Source organism: Amblyomma maculatum, chromosome 10, assembly GCF_055883805.1.
Source record: "Amblyomma maculatum isolate TAMU_Amacu chromosome 10, ASM5588380v1, whole genome shotgun sequence".
Taxonomy (NCBI): domain Eukaryota; kingdom Metazoa; phylum Arthropoda; class Arachnida; order Ixodida; family Ixodidae; genus Amblyomma; species Amblyomma maculatum.
Window position 1 is genome coordinate 146,367,275 of NC_139353.1, and position 19,779 is coordinate 146,387,053.

Here is a 19,779-nt window from a genome sequence, read left to right on the forward strand (position 1 = left end):
ACTTGTTCAGTGACTGCAATTCGTTTACTCGACTACCATGCCTGACGAGACGAACTTTCGTCGAACCCTTGACTTCTTATACTTCCTCTAACTAAGCTGTGAATAGTATTGCGCAGATCGTGTCTTATTGCCGACCATCTTTCTTTGCGGGAATTTTATTACTTTCTTTATGCAGAGCTTCTTTAGAACGATATTCCCCCGTTCTTCACAAAATTTTTAGTTATCTGAATCTCGCTAGCTGATTTCCCCCTTGTCCTAGGTCCCAAAGCTTTCATAACCTCCTCCTATGTGACTGTTCTTCACTAGTGCAGATCTCATTATTTGTCCTGACTACTGCGGCTACTGTGTAAGCAAGTATAGAACTCCTATTCCATATTAGTGATGACATAGCCCATCCTGTACCTTAGCGCGTACATGTGATTTTTTTGCCTATGTCTAATTTCCTACTCATCGCATTAAGTCTGTCCCTATTATTTGGAGCATTCTTCATTTTCTACATGTTAATTTCATTTTGTCGGGCACTTTGCACTTATTGATTAGCTCTGATAGCTCGGCCAGTTCTATCTTGTCTGTTGGGTTGGCGGCTTTTATGCTTTAGCGTTTCTTAATCGAATCTTTGGTATGCTTAGATAATTTAACGGTATCCTCTCGAACTATCCTACATCATCATTCTGTCGCGCACTAGCGTTGCCTTCCTTGGCTTAAGCTAAATACATATTTTGTAGCCAAATCCTTAATTCGTCGGCCTTCCCTCTCACCACTAATCCATTGATGAACTTCTCCGTCAGTAACCTGTTCAGTACTTCACTAAATGTAGTCTAATTTCTGACCTTACCATCCTTGGCCACTGCATCACAACCTTTCCGATTACCTTTAGGTCCTGTATAACAGAACGTCAATTTCATTTTGGTCTCCTCGCTAGGGCTCTTTCATGTCCACGTCGGGTTATTCCGTTTGCTAAAGAAAGTATTCGTGATTCTTAAGATATTTCGCTGGGCAAATTCAACTAATCCTTCCTTTCTGGTATGCCTAGAGCCAATGCCATAATCACCAACTGCCTTGTCTTCAGCCTGCTTTTGCCCATTCTACATCTTCTTCAGGGACTCCGGAACTGGGGGGCCAGGGACGCGGTCGCCCCCCCTCCCAACTTTTATTCCGAGGGGGTGGCGCCCCCCCCCCCCCCCACCTTCCCACTGCTCACACTAAAATCCCTTTTATGAGCGCTCAAATTCTAGGACGTTAAAATGTAGACTGTGTTGTAAATGAGCTAGCATGGACTGTCACCGTCTTGAAAACTTTTTGTTTGCGTGAACCAAATTAGTACTCTAAAAAAACAACAACTATTGAATGACTGACCACAGACGATGAGCAAGAACCAGGGGATTGAAACAGGCCGTGTGCGAACTTCCTTAACTCAAGTGTATATTGTTTGCGCGTATACGTCTTTGAACTAAGGTTTTTTTTTTTATATATCTCATATCAAATTAAGCCATTTTTCATTTTTTTGCCCAAGTTTCGTTCGCTGGCGTAAAATTGACAGATTGCAAGAACAGGGCACCCTTGAGCCAACATAACAATTTCTTCTCGCAAGGAATCTGAAGGCAAGTTGTTGGGACCCTTAAACAATCTTTTGTTGGCTCCCTAAATTTATGTATTCTCTTAAACCAGCTTTTGGATTACTTGAACTTGAATCATGTTGGTAATCTTGAGTGAGTATAGTAAAGAGTATATTGAAGTGCGGTAGTGTTTTAGAAGGCTGTATTTCCGAACGATTCATGGCTTCATTCTTCTTTAGGGGTAAACATACTTTCAAATTGCGTAAAACTAAATTTACAAAGTACAAATTTGGGGCTAATTTAATTACAAAATTTAGCTAAAATGATAAAATAACAATAAAACAAAATAAAATAAAAAACAAAGTAAAAATTACCAGAAAAATAACAATTATGACATGAAAAAATTTGCTCCATCACTCAAAAAAAAAATTTCCGGAGTCCCTGATCTTCGTAGAAGCTTTCGACTGCCTAGTCATCATGACTACATGTAGGCGCGTAGGCTTCTAGAACGTTGAATTTATACCGCTTATTAAGTTTAACTAAAAAGTCTGGCACCCTCGGATTATCATCTCTGTTGTCAGCTATATGCTTATTGACAAGAAACCCTACTGCTAGTTTGCGGCTGTGCGCTAACCTTCGATAACACTGTACGTCTCCGCTTTCATATGCCTTATTTGTCCGCCTGCCCTCACTAAGCCTCAATGCACCCCATTTTAAGCCCACTAGGTCCTTGAAGTAGACTGCTAAACTAGCCTCGCTAGCTAAGATGCTAACTTCAAATCTTACCAGGGTTAGTTTCCAAAGGCGGCCTGTCCGGATTCAGACCTTCTTTGCACCCTCCGCAGCTTTACTGGTCTGACCACCACCATGTTCAGTTGCTCTGCAGGGGCTGTGGACTGAGGGACGGGGTTTTTTCAGAGTATGATTAGAGTATCACCTTGATCCCCCCCCTTCCCCCCCCCCCCCCGAACTTCTTTAATTTCATTCGTCCTACTAACCTTCTGCCGGTCCCTGCTACAGTTTTGTTCTATTATAGTTTTTTTGGTTATGATTACCGCACATTAGTTACCTTGCCTGTGAGTTACGCGACTTGCCACGGCCTGTTCCGTTTTCTCTATTTCGGTTAGAAATCCAATAAATAACATTTCTTGCCAGGCTTACTCTGCAGGCTTCATGTCTCGTAACGTCCCATGTAATATTTCCTTCATTAAGTCGATGCAGACTCCCCCTCTAGCCTCTCAGTAACTGCAGTAATCTGAAGTTCTGATTTGAAACCGATGAGATTTAGTTATCAAATTTTTGCAGATCAGTTTTCATGAGCATCATTCTGCTATGAAAATAATTAGGATTTATAATGACTTCTAATTTGTCACTTGAGTTGCACACCAGGGCGATCTTATCAGCGAATTACCGAACCTCAAGTACACCTCACTGATTTTATCTCTTCTTGTTCCTGATATGCGCATATGAACACGTGATGTAAGCACGGGGTGAGAAGAACTGGAAAGAGCAATTATTTCTGATACCTTCCTTATGGTGAACATGCTACTTCGTATGCAGGGTGTCTAAGCCAACTTTAGCCAATGGTTAAAAAATAAATGAAGCACTTGAGGTAGGCCACGCGAACCACTTGCATATAGCTGCCAGCCGTCTGGCGGACCACATTCATTTTTTTTATTTAGAAAGTAACTAATAACAATTCAGTTAATTTTTCCAGTTGACTATAATACTGATTTTTCACTATGACATTTGTACACTGTAAATCACACACTGAAACCCCCACTCCATTTATTTCCTATAACGAAAGCCTTACGTGTATATCTTTCCCGAACTCCAAAGAAAGCCCGCGATACAAAAACTATCACCGCCAGCGCGCGCGCGCGTCATGTTCATTAGGTAGGCTAATATGTCGGCGGTGCTTGCAGTAAGAGCGGCGAGCTCGCCATAGAGAAAGGATTGGGTAAATAATGGACACTCAGATAGCACCCAGCCGCCCAATTGATTGTACTGCACACAGCGGCCAGGGATTGAAGCAACAACCGCTGTCTAGCCGAGGAGTTTGTATGTTAGCAAACGGTGCCAAGCTGCCACGCCCTGTCTGCGACCTTAAGCAAGGTTCTTAAGCATTATTTGCGATTCGTCCACTGAGTTCCACAGCAATGGAACGTCATCAGCGAATAGAAGATTACTGAGTTATTCCCTATTGGCAAATATTCCTAACAGCTCCCATTGCAGGTCTGATGGCTTACTCTAAGCAAGCGATGGATATTACTGAGGAGACCGCGGATGCTTGTCTAACACCTTTTTATGGCAATTCTATAACATTTACGTCGAAAGCCTTTCTATGCTCTTGAAAAGAAATTCCGCGTGACAGTTGTGCGCGGGATCTGTGTGTCGAATCTGTGCGCTGATGTGCCACTTACTCATAACTGATGTATAAGGAGGGAAATTAGGATTATAAGCGATCGATGGTGATTGGTAATGAAAACTAGTTATACGACAGATATCGATGGATATAGCAAATATTAATAATGACTAATAAAATGATCATAGCAAGTCTAGCGATGACGTGTAATGCCCGCAACTAAGTGGAAAACGTACATATGCTTAGCTCTGAATGGTAATGACTAGGCATGATTCAGCATGACTACGGAGCAACGAAGATGCCATACGAAGAATTGTAATGACCGTAACTGACTCCAAATGACTAAATTTGCTTAGCTATTCAGTGAGAATGACTACAATGAATAGGCATTACTCAGCATGACTGCGGAAGGACCAATGTATAAAAGGCGGCTTTTAATGGCCGAAACTGAGGACCAACTGTATTGGAGATCTAAAGCTCGGGTAACACACCGAAGCGAATCACACTCTGCGATGACGATGGGTATCTGCAAGAGAGAAGGATGAAGACGAAGCAGCACATGCAACAGTGTGAAAGATGAAGCGCCACACAGTGCTCACACTATTTCCCCCGCGCTGGCCGCAATTAGTCCGCAGAATTGCACCGAATTAAAGGCTTCATGTTTGAAACGTGTACAACTTCAGTTCCATGCTAACGGCTGTCCGGAGGGTGATAAACAGGGGAGACGCGGTAGTTGATAGTGCAGATTTGTCTACGAACTGAGTTCGGGTCGACGAAACGACGCTGGAACTTGTCACAAAGGCCAGGGGTGCGTATGCTACACAAAGCAACACCTCTTCCCTGGGACAGAACTAAACTTGGCAGTGAGGCGCATCGTAGCGACACTTGCGGCCTTCCTGGTTAGCTTCAGTGTTGAGACAAGGGCCGGCTACATGTAAGACGATGAAGAGATGATGAGGAGCTGGGAGGTGTAGAAAGGAAAGAGACAGAAAGAAAGGTAGCGAGAGAGCGGTCGCAAAAGAGGAAAAACGGGGTTTAACCTGTGTTCCGCTGCAAAGCCGTGTTGTAGGCGAACGAAACAAAAGGAAGAGTTACGACCAAATTTAGGTGGTTCTGGTCGACTTAAATAGACAGCATGTCAGAAAACATGCGTTGGAATCGGTCAGTCAACCCAATGGCTAGAGGTTGTGTTGTGAATTGTGGTTGAGGCTCCAAGAACTTCAGCTACAACCGCCGACAGATGCATCCGACCGCGGTCACTGAGAAGCGCTTGAGGGGCCCCATGGCGAGGTACGAGGGCTTGTAAAAATATGCCGCGACCTCAGGCACTGAGCCATTAGGCAGAGCAGCGGTCTCAGCGTAGCGTGGTTGATGGTCGGCAGCGGTGACAATTCAGTGATTGCCTCGTGTGAAGAATGGAGAAACGAGGGGAAGGTGGCTTACACGGTATGAAGGAGCACTGAACAAGGGTAGAGGGGGGAAGCTTCAGTTCGCAGGTCGAGCCAACGTTTCGACAAGTGGACTTGTCTTCGTCTGGGAAAAGCGATCATCACTGGTAGGGGTTTAAATACGCATTTCCTTCCTATGAAGAAAAGCTGGACAGGGGGAAATGGGTGAGAAGAAAGTAGGTGATGGGGGGGGGGGGGGGGGGAATATGAAATTGTAAAAAAAAAATGTTTCCTCAGTATGTATTTTGCGGGTTGGAACCAGGGATCCGCGGCCTGCATAAGAAATCAAAGCGGCGGTACCAGGAAAAACTACAATGCAGGGTGGATGATAGTCACTACGTAAGCAGGTTTGGTGCAGATACACCTTTCTTAAAAAGAGACAGGCTGTGCAAAAGGGCCCGATAAGGAATATATCTACAGGGGAACAATTCTTAAAACTTTACGCAAAGGGTGATGGGGGGAAGGCAAATAAACAGAATAATACCGCACGGTGAACCACAAGTGACACGCCAAAAAAAGTTTTAGGGCAAAGTAAATTAGCAAGTGATAAGGAGGAAACATGTTTAAAGAAACACGCACAGCTTATGTTATTGCAGAGGAGAATAGTGTGTATGTGCTGCAAATAAACTGTACAATTAACGCTATGTTGGATTGTTTTCCCAAACAGTTATGGTGCAGAGGGAATATAATTAAGGGATTCTAACATTCCTTTAAAGATATGGTCGCGTAGTGGTGACAAGGCCGTAGACACCAAAAGAGGCCACAGGCGTAATGGTGCTGAAATTAACTCTATATTGGGCTGACTTGCGCCCTCAAAAGCACTAAGCAACTCGGCGGCAGCGATAGCAACAAACGTGCTCGTCGATCGTCGAACTAAGAATGCCCATCGCACTCGTCAACGCTCAATTTAAAGGCTGCTCAGAACCGTCTAGATAACGTCGCGAACTTACTAGCACAACCTGGAACATTGTAGAAACATACGCGAGCGGTCGGGATCTTCGATACAGATCTCAGCGTATCTTGCGCGGCAAAGAAACTGATAAAGGTGTGACTCGCGACATCGAGCATTAACAAAAAAGAATACAGAATTAATACGCTTGCCAGAATCACAGTGATAATGCCGCATACCGGCGGCTGCTAAAAAAACAATAAATGCAGTTTTACCAAGATACTTTGTTGTGCGAGTTGGTACATATTCACTATTAATTTAAACAGTGCGAACACGAAGACAAAGGACAAGATAAAAGAAAGCCACAGTACAAGCGCTGACTCACAACTATGCCTAAGCCTTTACTCCAAGGCCCAGATAAAAACAAATATGACGAAAACAAAACAATCACGTGAAACAACCCCTGGGTTCACCTGCTGCAGAAAAAGTCACTCAAAAAAGACACCTCTTTTCTTGAAAGAGCTACAGAAATCTTGTTGACACACTTACTGTCCGTTGAAATAAAGTATGATTCAACTATCCCTCTCTTCATCTTTTCTTTGTGGCGATACAAAATCCTAACCTGGTCAAACATAGGAGTGCACTTCTTCTTCTCTTTCTTCATTGTTTCACATGAATGGCAATGTGAGCCGAGTCTTCTCCTTCTTCATTGTTTCACATGAATGGCAATGTGAGACCAGATATGTTTTGTCCTTGCCACTTTCCAAGTTGTTGTGGTGTTCCAGTAGTCTCTTGTTAATACATCGTCCTGTTTGTCCTATATAACAGTCTCCACAAGAGAGTGGAAGCCTGTATACAACACCTGTCTTTCATCCAACAAATTGGTCTCTATGTTTAACCCCACATTCTTGCTTCTTCGATTCTCTTTCCCTTTGAATAGCCCGACAAATCCTCTTCATCTTGAGCGGGTCGGTCAATGCGACGTCAACGGCATACCTCTTGCCTATCTTTTTGAGGCCATGTGAAATTCTGTTCACATACGGTACCACCGCAACCTTCCTCTTCTTCTCACCCATGCTGGGCAGGGATTTCTGTATGTGCCTTCTTTTAAGGCTTTTCAGTACCCGGCAACTGCCTCATTAATAATCGACTCCCGATAACCGGCCATTGCAATTCTCGTCAACTGTCTTTCAAAACTCTTGCCCACGCCGTGGTAGCAAGATTTCTTCAACGCATTTAGCAAGCATGTGTTGATCATCCCATTCTTCACCAATTTGGAATGCCTCGAATTGGAGCTCAGCAAGGGCTTCACCGATCTCGTGTTGTATTCCCATCAAAATGATCCTCACCGAATTGAATCAATAAATCTAAATACTGTAACCGATCGTCAACTGGTTCTTCAACAGTAAATTCCAGCTCGGATCCACACTCAGTAACAACATCCATAATGTCCCTCATTCGTTGATTGAATCCTTCACGGTCTGTGAATACTAAAAAGTCGTCCACATACCTGAAGGTGGAATGATGTAGGCCCTCCAAGTTATCCTTCAGGTGTCTGTCCGCGTACAATAACAAGATGTCACTCAAGACCGGTGCAACACACGACCCAATGCATACTCCAGCCTTCTGCGTATACAGCTTGTCCTTCCAGCCTATGAAGGTGGACTCCAGGCAGAACCTCAAACGTTCAACGAAACTTTCAACACTTACACCTAAGGCGTCAATGAAGTCACATTCATTATTGTCTTCAGCAATGCACATTTGAACACGCTTAAGGAGGCAGTCATAGGGAGGGTATAATACAAATCCTTGACATCCATGCTGAAGCCAACACATTTTCTTGGGTTGCGTTCTTTGACGAATTCAACAAGGGCTTCACATTCGGGTAGCCTTAGGGGGTCTGATAAAGTCAACGAGGAAAGGTGGTTCTGCAAATATTTGGAGACCAGGTGCTGCCACGTGCTCTTTTCAGATAAGATTGCTTTGAACGGTACATCTCGTTTATGGGTTTTTGCCGAGAAGAATACTTCCGAATATAATATCTTGCACTGTTTCACCTGCTCACATATCTGTTCGAGCCCAAGATTACCTAGCAGAGCCATATCCCTCTCTTTTACCATGGTCGCTTTCATAGGAATCCTTTTGAAATTCTTCTCAACAGCAGCCTTCACGTTTTCTTGAAACTGAGTCTCAGAAAAATAGTAAAATACTCTTCTTTATCTGATAGTACAACTCTGAGGTTTCTCGAGGCCATCCATTTGCCAACATAGTAAATAGGGCTCTGTTTCCCTTTTAATCTTTCTTTTGTGTGCTCTAACACTTCAAAGCACTCATGGATGCGCCGCGGCCTGTCAGAATCTTGAACTCTATTTGCATATAAATATTGATAAGATGCTGAAGCTGGGTGCTAAGCATGCTTTTTGAGCCTAGAGTTGATGAGGCTGAACAGGTGACCATGTCACGCTGTATTGCAAATAGACTTCAAGATTCAGATAGGTCGCGGTGCATCCATGAGTGCTTGGAAGTGTTAAAGCACACAAAAGAATGATTAACGGGGAAACAGTGCCCTATTAACTATATTGCCAAATGGATGGCCTCGAGAGACCTCAGAGTTATACTATCAGATAAAGAAGGGTATTTTACTATTTTTTCTGAGAATCAGTTTCAAGAAAAAGCGGAGGCTGCTGTTGAGAAGAATTTCAAAAGGTTTCCTATGAAAGCGACCATGCTTAAAGAGAGGGCTATGGCTCTACTAGGTAATCTTGGGCTTGAACGGATAAACGAGATGTTCCGTTCAGAGCCATCGCATCTGAGAAGACCACGTGACAGCACTTGGTCTCCAAATATTGGCAGAAATACCTTTCCTCGTTGGCTTTATCATACCCCCTAAGGCTACCCGACTCTGAAGCCCTTGTTGAATTCCTCAAAGAACACAACCCAAGAAAATGTGTTGGCGTGTTGGCTTCAGTATGGATGTCAAGGATTTGTGTTATAGCCTCCCCCATGACTGCCTCCTTAAGCGTGTTCAAATGTGCATTACTGAAGACCATAATAAATGTGACTTCATTGACGCCTCAGGTGTAAGTGTTGAAAGTTTCGTTGAACTTTTGAGGTTCTACCTGGAGTCCACCTTCATAGGCTGGAAGGACAAGCTGTATATGCAGAAGGCCGGAGTATGCATTGTTTGAGTGTTGCACCTGTCTTGAGTGACATCTTAATCTACGTGGACAGAGACCTCGAGGATAACTTGAAGGGCCTACATCATTCCACCTTCAGGTATGTGGACGACGTTTAAGTATTCACCTACCGTGATGGATTCAATCAACGAATGAGGGACAATATAGATGATTGTACTGAGTGTAGATCCGAGCTGGAATTTACTGTTAAAGAAGCAGTTGACGATCGGTTACAGTATTTAGATTTATTGATTCAATTCGGTGAGGTTCATGTTTGTTGGGAATACAACCTGAGATCGGTGAAGCCCTTGCTAAGCTCCAATTCGGGGCATTTAAAATTAGTGAAAAATGGGATGATTAACATATGCTTGTTAAATGCGTGAAAACATCTTGCTACCACGGCATGGGCAAGAGTTTTGAAAGACAGTTGACAAGAATTGCAAAGACCGGTTATCGGGAGTCGGTTACTAATGAGGCCAGTTGCCGAGTACTGAAGAGCCTTGAAAAGAACGCACATACAGAAATCCCTGCCCAGCATGGGTGAGAAGAAGAGGAAAGTTGCGGGGGTCCCGTATGTGCAAAGAATTTCAGATGACTTCAAAAATGTAGGCAAGAGGTATGGTGTTGACGTCGCATTGACCGCCCCGCTCAAGATGAAGAGGATGTGCCCGGCTATTCAAAGGGAAAGAGAATCGAAGAAGCAAGAATGTGAGGTGAAACATAGAGACCCATATGTTGGATGCAAGACAGGTGTTGTGTACAGGCTTCCACTCTCTTGTGGAGCCTGTTATATAGGACAAACAGGATGATGTATTAACAAGAGACTACTGGAACACCACAACAACTTGGAAAGTGGCAAGGACAAAACATATCTGGTCTCACATTGCCATTCATGTGAAACAATGAAGAAGAAGAAGAAATGGACTCCTAAGTTGTACCAGGTTAGGATTTTGTATCGCCACAAAAAAAAAAAAAAAATGGTTGACGAGAGAGATAGCTCACATTTTATTTCAACGGACAATAAATGCGTTAGCAAGACTTCTCTTGCTCTTTCAAGAAAAGGGGTGTCTTTTTTTGAGTGAATTTTTGTGCAGCAGGTGAACCCAGGGGCTGTTTCACTTGATTGTTTCGTTTTCATCATATTTGTTTTTATCTGGGCCTTGGAGTAAAGGCTTAGGCATAGTTGTGAGTTTGCGCTTCTACTGTGGCTTTCTTTTATCTTGTCCTTTATTTTTGTGTTCCCGCTGTTTAAATTAATAATGAACATACAGTTTTGAAGGTTTTCGGCATTGCTCCCCCCTTAAAAAAACATCGCCTAGATGGGTAGATACTTGGGCTTGTTGGTACATGATCGAAGGGAACAAAATGTAGCGCACCAAGACAAGGACAGAGAAAGAAGACACACACAGCGCTGTGTGTGTCTTCTTTCTCTGTCCTTGTCTTGGTGCGCTATATTTTGATCGCCTAGATGTTCGAAAGAAAAGCAACTTAAACATGAACAGTACAAAGTTTAAACAGCACAGATTCTTTAACGTACGTAATATGGCTTCAGTCGTACCTCATGTACTATTTCCGGCGTGCGCGTCGCCGTGCTTCGCCGATGTGATGCTGTCGTTCCGTTGGGAATGACTTTATAGTCTAGTTGTTCGACGCGGCGAATGATTTTGTACAGCCCGAAGTATCGACGCAACAACTTTTCTTTACTCAGTCAGCGACAGCGAATTGGTGTCCATGTCCATGCATGGTCTCCGGTACTCTGCGTGGCGGCATCGCGAGTTGTATAGTCGACCATCTATGCGTTGTTGGTCTTTAATGCGTAGCTGTGCAAGTCGTCGAGCTTCCTCTGCACGCTGAACGTATTCGGCGACGACAAGGTTCTCCTTGTCTGTTACGTGCGGCAGCATTGCATCTACCGTGGGCATTCGATTCCTACCATACACAAGCTGGAACGGGGTCGCCTTGGTCGTATTCTGAATAGCCATGTTATACGCGAAGATCACGTAAGGCAAGATGGCGTCCCAGGTCTTGTGTTCGGCGTCGACGTACATAGCAAGCATGTACGCGATATTTTGGTTGATACGTTTTGTAAGGCCGTTTGTCTGCGGGTGGTAGGCGGTCATCCAGCGGTGACTTGTCTAGCTGTTTCGCGGCAATATTTATTCCTGCTAGTTCCAATGCTCTAATTTTATAAATTAGATATGCCTCTCTATATTTTCAGTCCCTTGCAGATTTAAAGCCTGACTGGAGAATATATAATTTATATTTTTCGAACTTATGATCTTTCTGAATAAATGCTGGCAAACTGCTTTCGGGATGATTTTGCCTGTGTCTACCCAATGACCATTAGGCCTTATGTTCATTGGTTGCCCTGTCTCTCCGATGTACTGTTTAAGAGAGAAGGAGCATTCAGAAGGTAGGCAGCTTTTCAAGATGTGCAGTTAAAGCCTGATTTTATTTTAAAAATAAAATCGCTTGCTTTACTATTAACCGTGCGGTCTTTTTGTACATGATTCCACGTCTTACATCTATTTCGAGCGCAAGGATGTGGCTGTATTGGATGCTTGTTGTCGAGTTTAGAATGTACTAGAATATCTCTGAGGTTTGGGTTACATTTGTATGTTACTCCTGGTGCCTCGGGGAATATTTGCTCCAGGCGTTCATTACACATTAGCATGGAATAGTATTTCCGCAGAATATTGTTTATATTTGGAAGGGCATTGGAGTATTTAGTTACAAAAGATGTCTAGCGTTCAGTGTGGGCTTTTGGTCGTTTCGTGAGCACATCATTGCTGTTTAAAGTGCTTGTTTTTTCGAGGGAATATTAAGATAGTTACCTGTATAGTTCCTCTGGAATAACTTCGCTTTTAATGTATGTAGCTCGTTTAGGTAGTGATTATCATCGCTACATATTCTTCTAAGCCGGGTCGCCTGTCCTACAAATATTCCTTGCTGACTCGCAAAAATCGAGGTATTTTTGCTTATCCGTTGGCTTTCTGTACCAGAAGTTTTAAGCTTTCCGCTTTCCACTGATACCGTGGTGTCGACAAAGTCAACTTTTAATTGCGACAACTGACAAGTGAATTTAATGCTATTGTGATGGTTATTAAGATGCGAGACGAACGACTGGAGTGATTCTGATCCATGCTGCTATATCATGAAAATATTGTCAGTATAGCGAAGGTATATAAGTGCATTTTCAGAAATGAATTTAGTATATTGGATTCTAGAACTCCTATGAATATACTCGCGTACGTCGGCGCGAATGAAGTACCCATGCTGGTTCTAAATATCGGCAAATAATAGAATGAATCGAACTCGAAATAATTTAAAGTTAAGACTAGTTTAAGGAGCGATAGATCAACTTCAGAAGAATACGGATGGGGGTTGTTGATTAATACTTGAGGGAGGGCGCCGATACCTTCACCGATAGTAATATTAGTGTTGAGTGCCGTGACGTCAAGTGTGATGAGTATACAATCATCTGCAAGATAGGTGGTGTTATTATTACGCTTAATAATTCGGAGAACGTGAGGTGTGTCCTGCACAAACGAAGAAAGCTGGGTGGGGAGGTCTGCTAAGTGGTTATTTAGGAATATTGAGAGGTTGTTTGTGGGCGTGTTATTATTAGAAACAATTGGTCTTCCTGGTATGTCTGCGGTAAACAATGCTTCTGCGGAAACCTTGTGGATCGTGGGCAGTAAGTAAAATCGACCTGCTTGTTTGTTTAATTGCTTAAGAAATAGATAGTCAATCTAGTAATTAGGTTCCTGGTGAATATATCTCCTGTTTTATTCAGGATGACTTCACTGAAATGTTCGGCCAGATCGGTATTTACCTTTTCATAGCGGCCAGAGTTGTTAAGCTGCCTATATATCTCTTTTTTGTAATTTTCAACTGGGAGAATCACTATGCTACCATATTTGTCTGCAGGCTTGATAACTGAGTCAGTTCTAGAAGCTAGGTTGTCAGGACTTGCTTTTTCAGTTATCGAGAAGTTTTTGGGCTTTCGAGCTGGATTTGTTTTCAATAATTTCTTTTAAAGCAGATATAATATATAGGTACAGTTCGGGGCTGCGCTCTGCACCAGGAAGCCATGTGCTGTGGGCTCTGAGTGGGTTAGAGGCTACCGGTGTATTATTTGAATTTTCGGCGTCGATTCCTTAATGCACATTCTTCTCGCGAATGCAGTTATATATTGAAGAAGTTCATAATCATTAAAGCTGTTATTCGTTGGGCAGAAGGTTAGGTCTCACCTTAGAATCTGTTTCACACAATCGCTTAGAGATTTAGAAATGTTCTATCATCTATTGCTATCATCTATGTCCTGTCTCGTAGGGGATACCCGTCATTGTTGTGAAACTGCAGTAGGTATTCTTGACAGCCAAGGTGTGCCACTATCTACCGGCTGCTTATCCCTCATGAATTTACGCTGTTTTTACCCTGAGGTGTTTATGTCTCCTTTTTACGAATTCTTTTAGTGCTTGATGCTCATCCGCGGTTAGTGTTAGTTTGTCCATTTGATCGTTAAGTTCATCTACTTTCTCTTGACAGCGCTGTTTTAAAATGGCCACGAGAGCTAATGACGCATCTTCTGAAATTTTTTTCTAGGGAATAAATATTTGTAGGTATTGTAGTTTTGTAGTTGTAATTGTAGTTAAAATGTAGTTTTTTCTGCTACTGCCACTTTTATTCTTTTTTGCAGGTCATAGTACCCCTGGTTCCAGGCAGAGAAATAAACACTAAAGATTTTTTTTTCATGTTTGTACTTTTTTTTCACTCAATGACCTACTTTCTTCTCACCCATCTTCCCTCTCCACACTCCTTGACCTACTTTCTTCTCACCAACTTTCCCCCTCCCTAGCTTTTCTTGTTCAGAAGCAAAAGTTTATTGAAACCCCTGCCATTCATGATCACTTTGCCCAGACGAAGACAAGTACACGTGTCGAAACATTGACTCCACCTGAGAACTGAGGCTTCCCCCCTCTACACTTGTTCAGTGCTTCCTCATACCCTTTCATGTCAGGCCTACTAGCTTGTAGTCGCAAGCTACTGCATTGTGAGAGAGATCATGCGACACCATTATAAAGCTTTTCTTACCCAAACCGCTCGAATGTCCTAGCATGGCTTCAAGGCTACATGTTTTATTCGAGATCTATGGGACCCGGGTTCGATTCTCATATCAATGTTACCTCAATGACCGCAATTTATGAAACCTGATAAATCTTGCAAATCCGATGCATGCTTGTGATATTTCGCTCACATTGACTACCACGCCGCCGATGTGGCGGCTACGGGTTTACCCTTCTCATTTGCTTCCCACTTAGACTTGCGCCTTCTCCTTTTCCGCCGGCACCTGCCTTTTTCCGATCGCACAACAGTGCTTCAGCTTCCGCTTTAGATTTAGTACGCGATAAGTTAAGAAACCTTCACTATTCAAACGCTGCTATTTATAAAGCTCTCCGTAACCCCTGTGCTACGGATGACAGTGACAAATTCCGGAAAGCTGAGCTGAATTTGGCACTCTAGATTGGCCTTGGGCCACCGTAAAGCCACGGTTATGCCTAATCAGAGGATGACGCCGGTAAATCTAGAGACAGTTGTCAAGAGATGGGCTCTAAAATTACAGCTATTTAATGGGATTACACCATGGCTCAACTGGAAGCACGGTCCATTAGGCCGTTTATGTTGGTCAATTTTTAGGTGATCGGTCAAAAGTTTAGGATTGACCCGAGCCAATTGGGTGCATCTGTCGGAATTGGCTCTGTTCATTATACGTCGATATTCATTTAGGTACGATTAGCAGTCATATTTTTTAGTGACGGATCAAATTTCTAATATTGCCAGATCAGTGTTTAAAGATTCTTTGTAGAGTGACATTTGGACTGAACTTTAAGCAGTGGAGACTATGTTTTCTCACTAGCGGGCATGGTACACCATTCTGCACTTTCGTTTACCTAACAGATATGGTGTATCTATGCCAGACTCGCAAGGTGAGTTGAAGAGCTGCACATCGCAACCGGCTTTTTCAGCTTTGGTTTTGAAGTAGAGGGTTCTTCTTAAGGCCATATGGTAGTTTGAGCTGCATGATATTGATTTCGTAGCATTGAATAGCTGTGGGAGCGTCATTAGCGTAGTATAAGTAATGAAAATCCTAGATAGACTTGCCTAATTTGACACTACCTTACCTGAGACTTCATATAAGATCACCGCACTCAGGCTGAGCATTAGAATTGATCTGATCTTTTGAAGGTACCTTCGCCCACAAGTTTGAGACATTTTCTTATATACCACTACAATAGCATTCATCTCTAAAATTTCCCAGGTTGATTGTGATTGATAAACTGAGAAATTTACTGTACCCTGATATTGTGTCCGCACGTCTTTTGCGGCCATTGCAGAAACGGTAATGTCCTTATGGCGTGCTTTGTTGTGCTTATAGCCATTTTGCAGTCCGTAAATTTTGTTCTACATTTGTTCGATGCGGGAAGGTTTGAATGCATTCTAAAAATGCAGATAAAGAACAGCGCTGTTGCTGTCTACCATTCGCCTTCGGCTTTTATTAGTAGAAGAACTATTTAATGAATGGACATTTTATTATTTCAGGTGCAGTGAGACCACGCCTCCTCCGTCTTGCGTCATGCTGCCTCCTGGACGTGGGGAATATCCGTCGTGTTGTTCGGACTATTTATGCTGAGTGTAAAGATGAAATTGTCAATCGCAACGTACACCACATTGTGTACAAAAAGCTTTATGTGATCAGAATAAAGCCTTATATTTGGAACTGAATATAGTTTCTAGATAAGGTGTTACCTGCACATAATGAAAAGGAGATATATAACCATACATCGCATTGGTAACGGACCGACAATCACTAATTTAGAAACAAAAACATTGCTTTTATCTACCTCGAGGGCCTGCATGTTATCACTTGAAGATGTATGTATGCTTATCGAATATTAACCGAAATGCTTTTATCCCCAAACAGCAAAGAAAATTCATGGCAGCATAGGTGAAAATATGCCCCGAAATTCTCAGATGAAGTAACCAGGAAAGCGAAACCTATCAGGCAGATTGTTCAGCAAGAGGCATTAAAATTAATAACGTCTCTCGGACCAGACTGTGTTGCACCACACGTTGGTGAATTACATTGAATTACGGTGAACTAAGACTAGAGTAATTAGAATTAAGATGAGGTGAGCAGACTGTGCCGTGTTAGGCTGGATCGCTGGTTGACAACTTTCGGTTAGAGTTGAATCAGCTGGAATTAAGGGCAATATTGAGCATAAAGGCTGAAACGTGAAGCCGTAGGTTTATTAGGATGGATAAAAGATTCTACAGCACTATGCAAAACAGACAGAATCGGCATCTTATAATATCAACCAGGTCACCTTTGACTTAAAACAGACTTCGTCTGCTTGTCACGTCATTGCCACTTTATCAATGAAGCATTTGAATTATGCACATCCTGCCTTTCGACAGCTTCAACAGGCAAGTTATTCAAAATCTGAATGATGTCTTGGATAAAAAAAATGAAGAAAAACAAATTCCCTTGTATATAGACATGAATGATCTCCCTATGGGTTGTTCTTGATGCTATGTTTCGAGGAAGTAACGTGTGCATCGTTTCAAATCGTAAAATGCCTTGTATCTTAAACTGTCTTGTAGTAAAAATATTGATAGATTACCTTAACTGCTTGGTGGGTTTAGAATGTTTATGGGCTTTTACCTTCACTGCACGTAGATTCTTATGTGCCCCTCGTAACATATGGGCAACACAAGTAGAGCTCTTCAATAGACAAGTGGTATTTGGTGGCGGTAACTAACATGATAGGCGGTAACTAAAGCCGCAAAACTGCGCTATCGGTACGTGTTTGTTTGCAAATGACATTAGATAACAAAGCTCTGCATAAAGAGTCGGCATCAGACAGGCCGCGTAACTGGGAAAGCAACAAAAAAAATCGTTGATGTTATCATCATCAGCCTGACTATATCCACTGCAGGGTGAAGACCTCTCGCATACTCCTCGTTTAACATTGTCCTGTGCTAACTGCATTAAATTGACCCCTGCGAACGTCTTAGTCTGATCAGCCCACCTAACTTTCTGCCGCCCACTAGTACGGTTTTCTTCCCTTGGAATCCAGTTTGATACTCTAACTGACCATCTGTGATTTTGTCTTCGCACTGCATATCCTGCCCATTCCCATTTCTTCTTCCTCATTTCCACTGAAATGTCATTAACTTGATTTATTTTTTAACACACTCTGCACGTTTCCTATCTCAAAGTTGCCCCTACTATTTTTCCCTCCATAGCCCTCTGCGTTGTCCTCAACTTAGGAAGAACCTTTTTTGTTAGCCTGCACGTTTCAGCCCCATAGCGGAGTACAGGTAAGATGAAACTTGTATTCCGCCCACCTAACTTTCTGCCGCCCCCTGCTACGCTTTCCTTCCCTTGGAATCCAGTTTGTTACCCTAAGCGACCATCGGTTATCCTCTCTTCGCACTACATGCCCTGCCCATGCCCGTATCTTTTGCTTGATTTCCATTATGATGTCAGTACCCTTACGGAAATCCCATATCTGCTCCAGATATGGAACATATGCTGCCAGATACAAATATATAAGGCAGCAAATAAGACCTTATCTGGGCCAGATAAGGTCATCATCATCATCATCATCAGCCTGATTATACCCACTGCAGGGCGAAGGCCTCTCCCATATTTCTCCACTTAACCCGGTTCTGTGCTAGCTGCATCCACTTGACCCCTGCGAACTTCTTAATCTCATCCGCCCACCTAACTTTCTGCCGCCCCCTGCTACGCTATGCGCAAAATGTTGCCCTTATATGGCTCAGATTTGGCCATATCATGCAACATATAATCCATATCTGAACGGGTGACGGGACCTTATATGGCTTGATCAGGGGCATATATGGTATCCTCGCGACCTTATGTGGCCTGATAAAGGGCATATATGGCATCGTCATGACCTTATATAGACAGACCAGGGCCATATGCCTGGCATCAACAGGACTTTATATAACCTCATCGGGGCCTTAATTATGTACGCGCCATAGTGACTGTATATTAGCAATATATGGCTTTCGTCTACCTTCTGCAAATATTCAATATTGGCATCATGTGGTCGAGCTTCAATTTTTCTACTCAGCATGGCCTGCATGCTATAGTGTTAATATTATCCAATTCAGAAAATAGCTACGACTCCTAATATTTCAAATATTCTGCAGATTTCGCTGCACTATAATTATTACACCATGTGTTCCTTAATCCAGGAGGGCGCTGGGTTATGGCTACATGCTCCTCTTTCCGTCTACTAACTCGCATTTTCATTTAAAATGCGGCGGCAGTCCGGTGCACAAGCGCATGGTCGGTTAAGTTGAGCGATTCAAAATATCAAGAAAATGATGGCTGTTCAGTATACGGCCCCCTCCGAGCTGTCTAGACGGTGACTCACCCTCAGAGACAGCTGGCGGTTGCTATGTGGAGGGCCGCACTGGCTAGACAGTGACTCCTCCTCTCCCGCGTTCCCCTCTTCCCTCTCAAACAGCGGCGGCCCCTGCGTCGTGGGCTCGCATTTCATCTCTCCTCTTCGCTGCCACGCTCTATACCGCGTAGGCCGCGAACTCTCCGTTTTGTGTGTGCTTGCTTCTTTCCCCTCCCCCTTTCAACTCTGTGCGCCTAAGCACTTGTCTCGTTCCTTTCGCGGTGGCAAACATCGGAGTTCGGTGCGGCTGGCGGGCGCGCTGCATTTTGTGTATGCTGGTGTGTGGGTGCCAGCGCCTGTTCGCTATTAGCTGTGTGCATGTAACAGAAATGCGACAGCAAACCTACAACAGCTTCAGTCTGACTGTCGGCACAGAGGAAACTAGTGTCCCACTGCGGGTGGAAGCTGCCTCCTCAGCCTTGAGAGCGAACCTGATGGTCGATTGAGCTTTTCGAAGCTTCTGCCCTGGGTGGCCCGGCCAAATCTTCACCATTGCGTCGGATCGCACGCTCATCGTGCCGCCTCATCTTCACGCCCGATCATCAAAACCGTGAGCGTGAGACTTCTTGTCGGGAAGTAGCACTTGCCAGCCTCAGGATATTGTTCACTTTATTATTTTGATGGAAAAATATTTCAATCAGTAAATTGGATGGTAAATGCGAGTATGTGATATTTCTCCGTACATTTCGTTGCTAATTTGTCTTTCGCTCCAGCAATTTTAACAAATTTCAGTGGGTGGATAGGGTCCTTCGTTGTTTATTATTATTATTATTATTATTATTTGCACTACCTAAGTAGCTTCATGCTTGATTTGGTTTAGGGGCAGAGCTGTCGCTGTCATGACA

The 19,779-nt window shown here is 43.3% G+C and overlaps 1 long non-coding RNA gene across 1 annotated transcript in view; it reads left to right on the forward strand.

Annotated features, from left to right (window-relative positions):
* Positions 1 to 16,220, forward strand: part of LOC146177670 (uncharacterized) — an 82,650-nt gene extending 66,430 nt beyond the window's left edge. Inside the window, exon 3 of the long non-coding RNA XR_014701337.1 lies at positions 16,038 to 16,220. This is a non-coding gene — a long non-coding RNA (uncharacterized LOC146177670). The remainder of the gene's footprint in view (positions 1 to 16,037) is intronic.
* Positions 16,221 to 19,779: the final 3,559 nt, after the last annotated feature.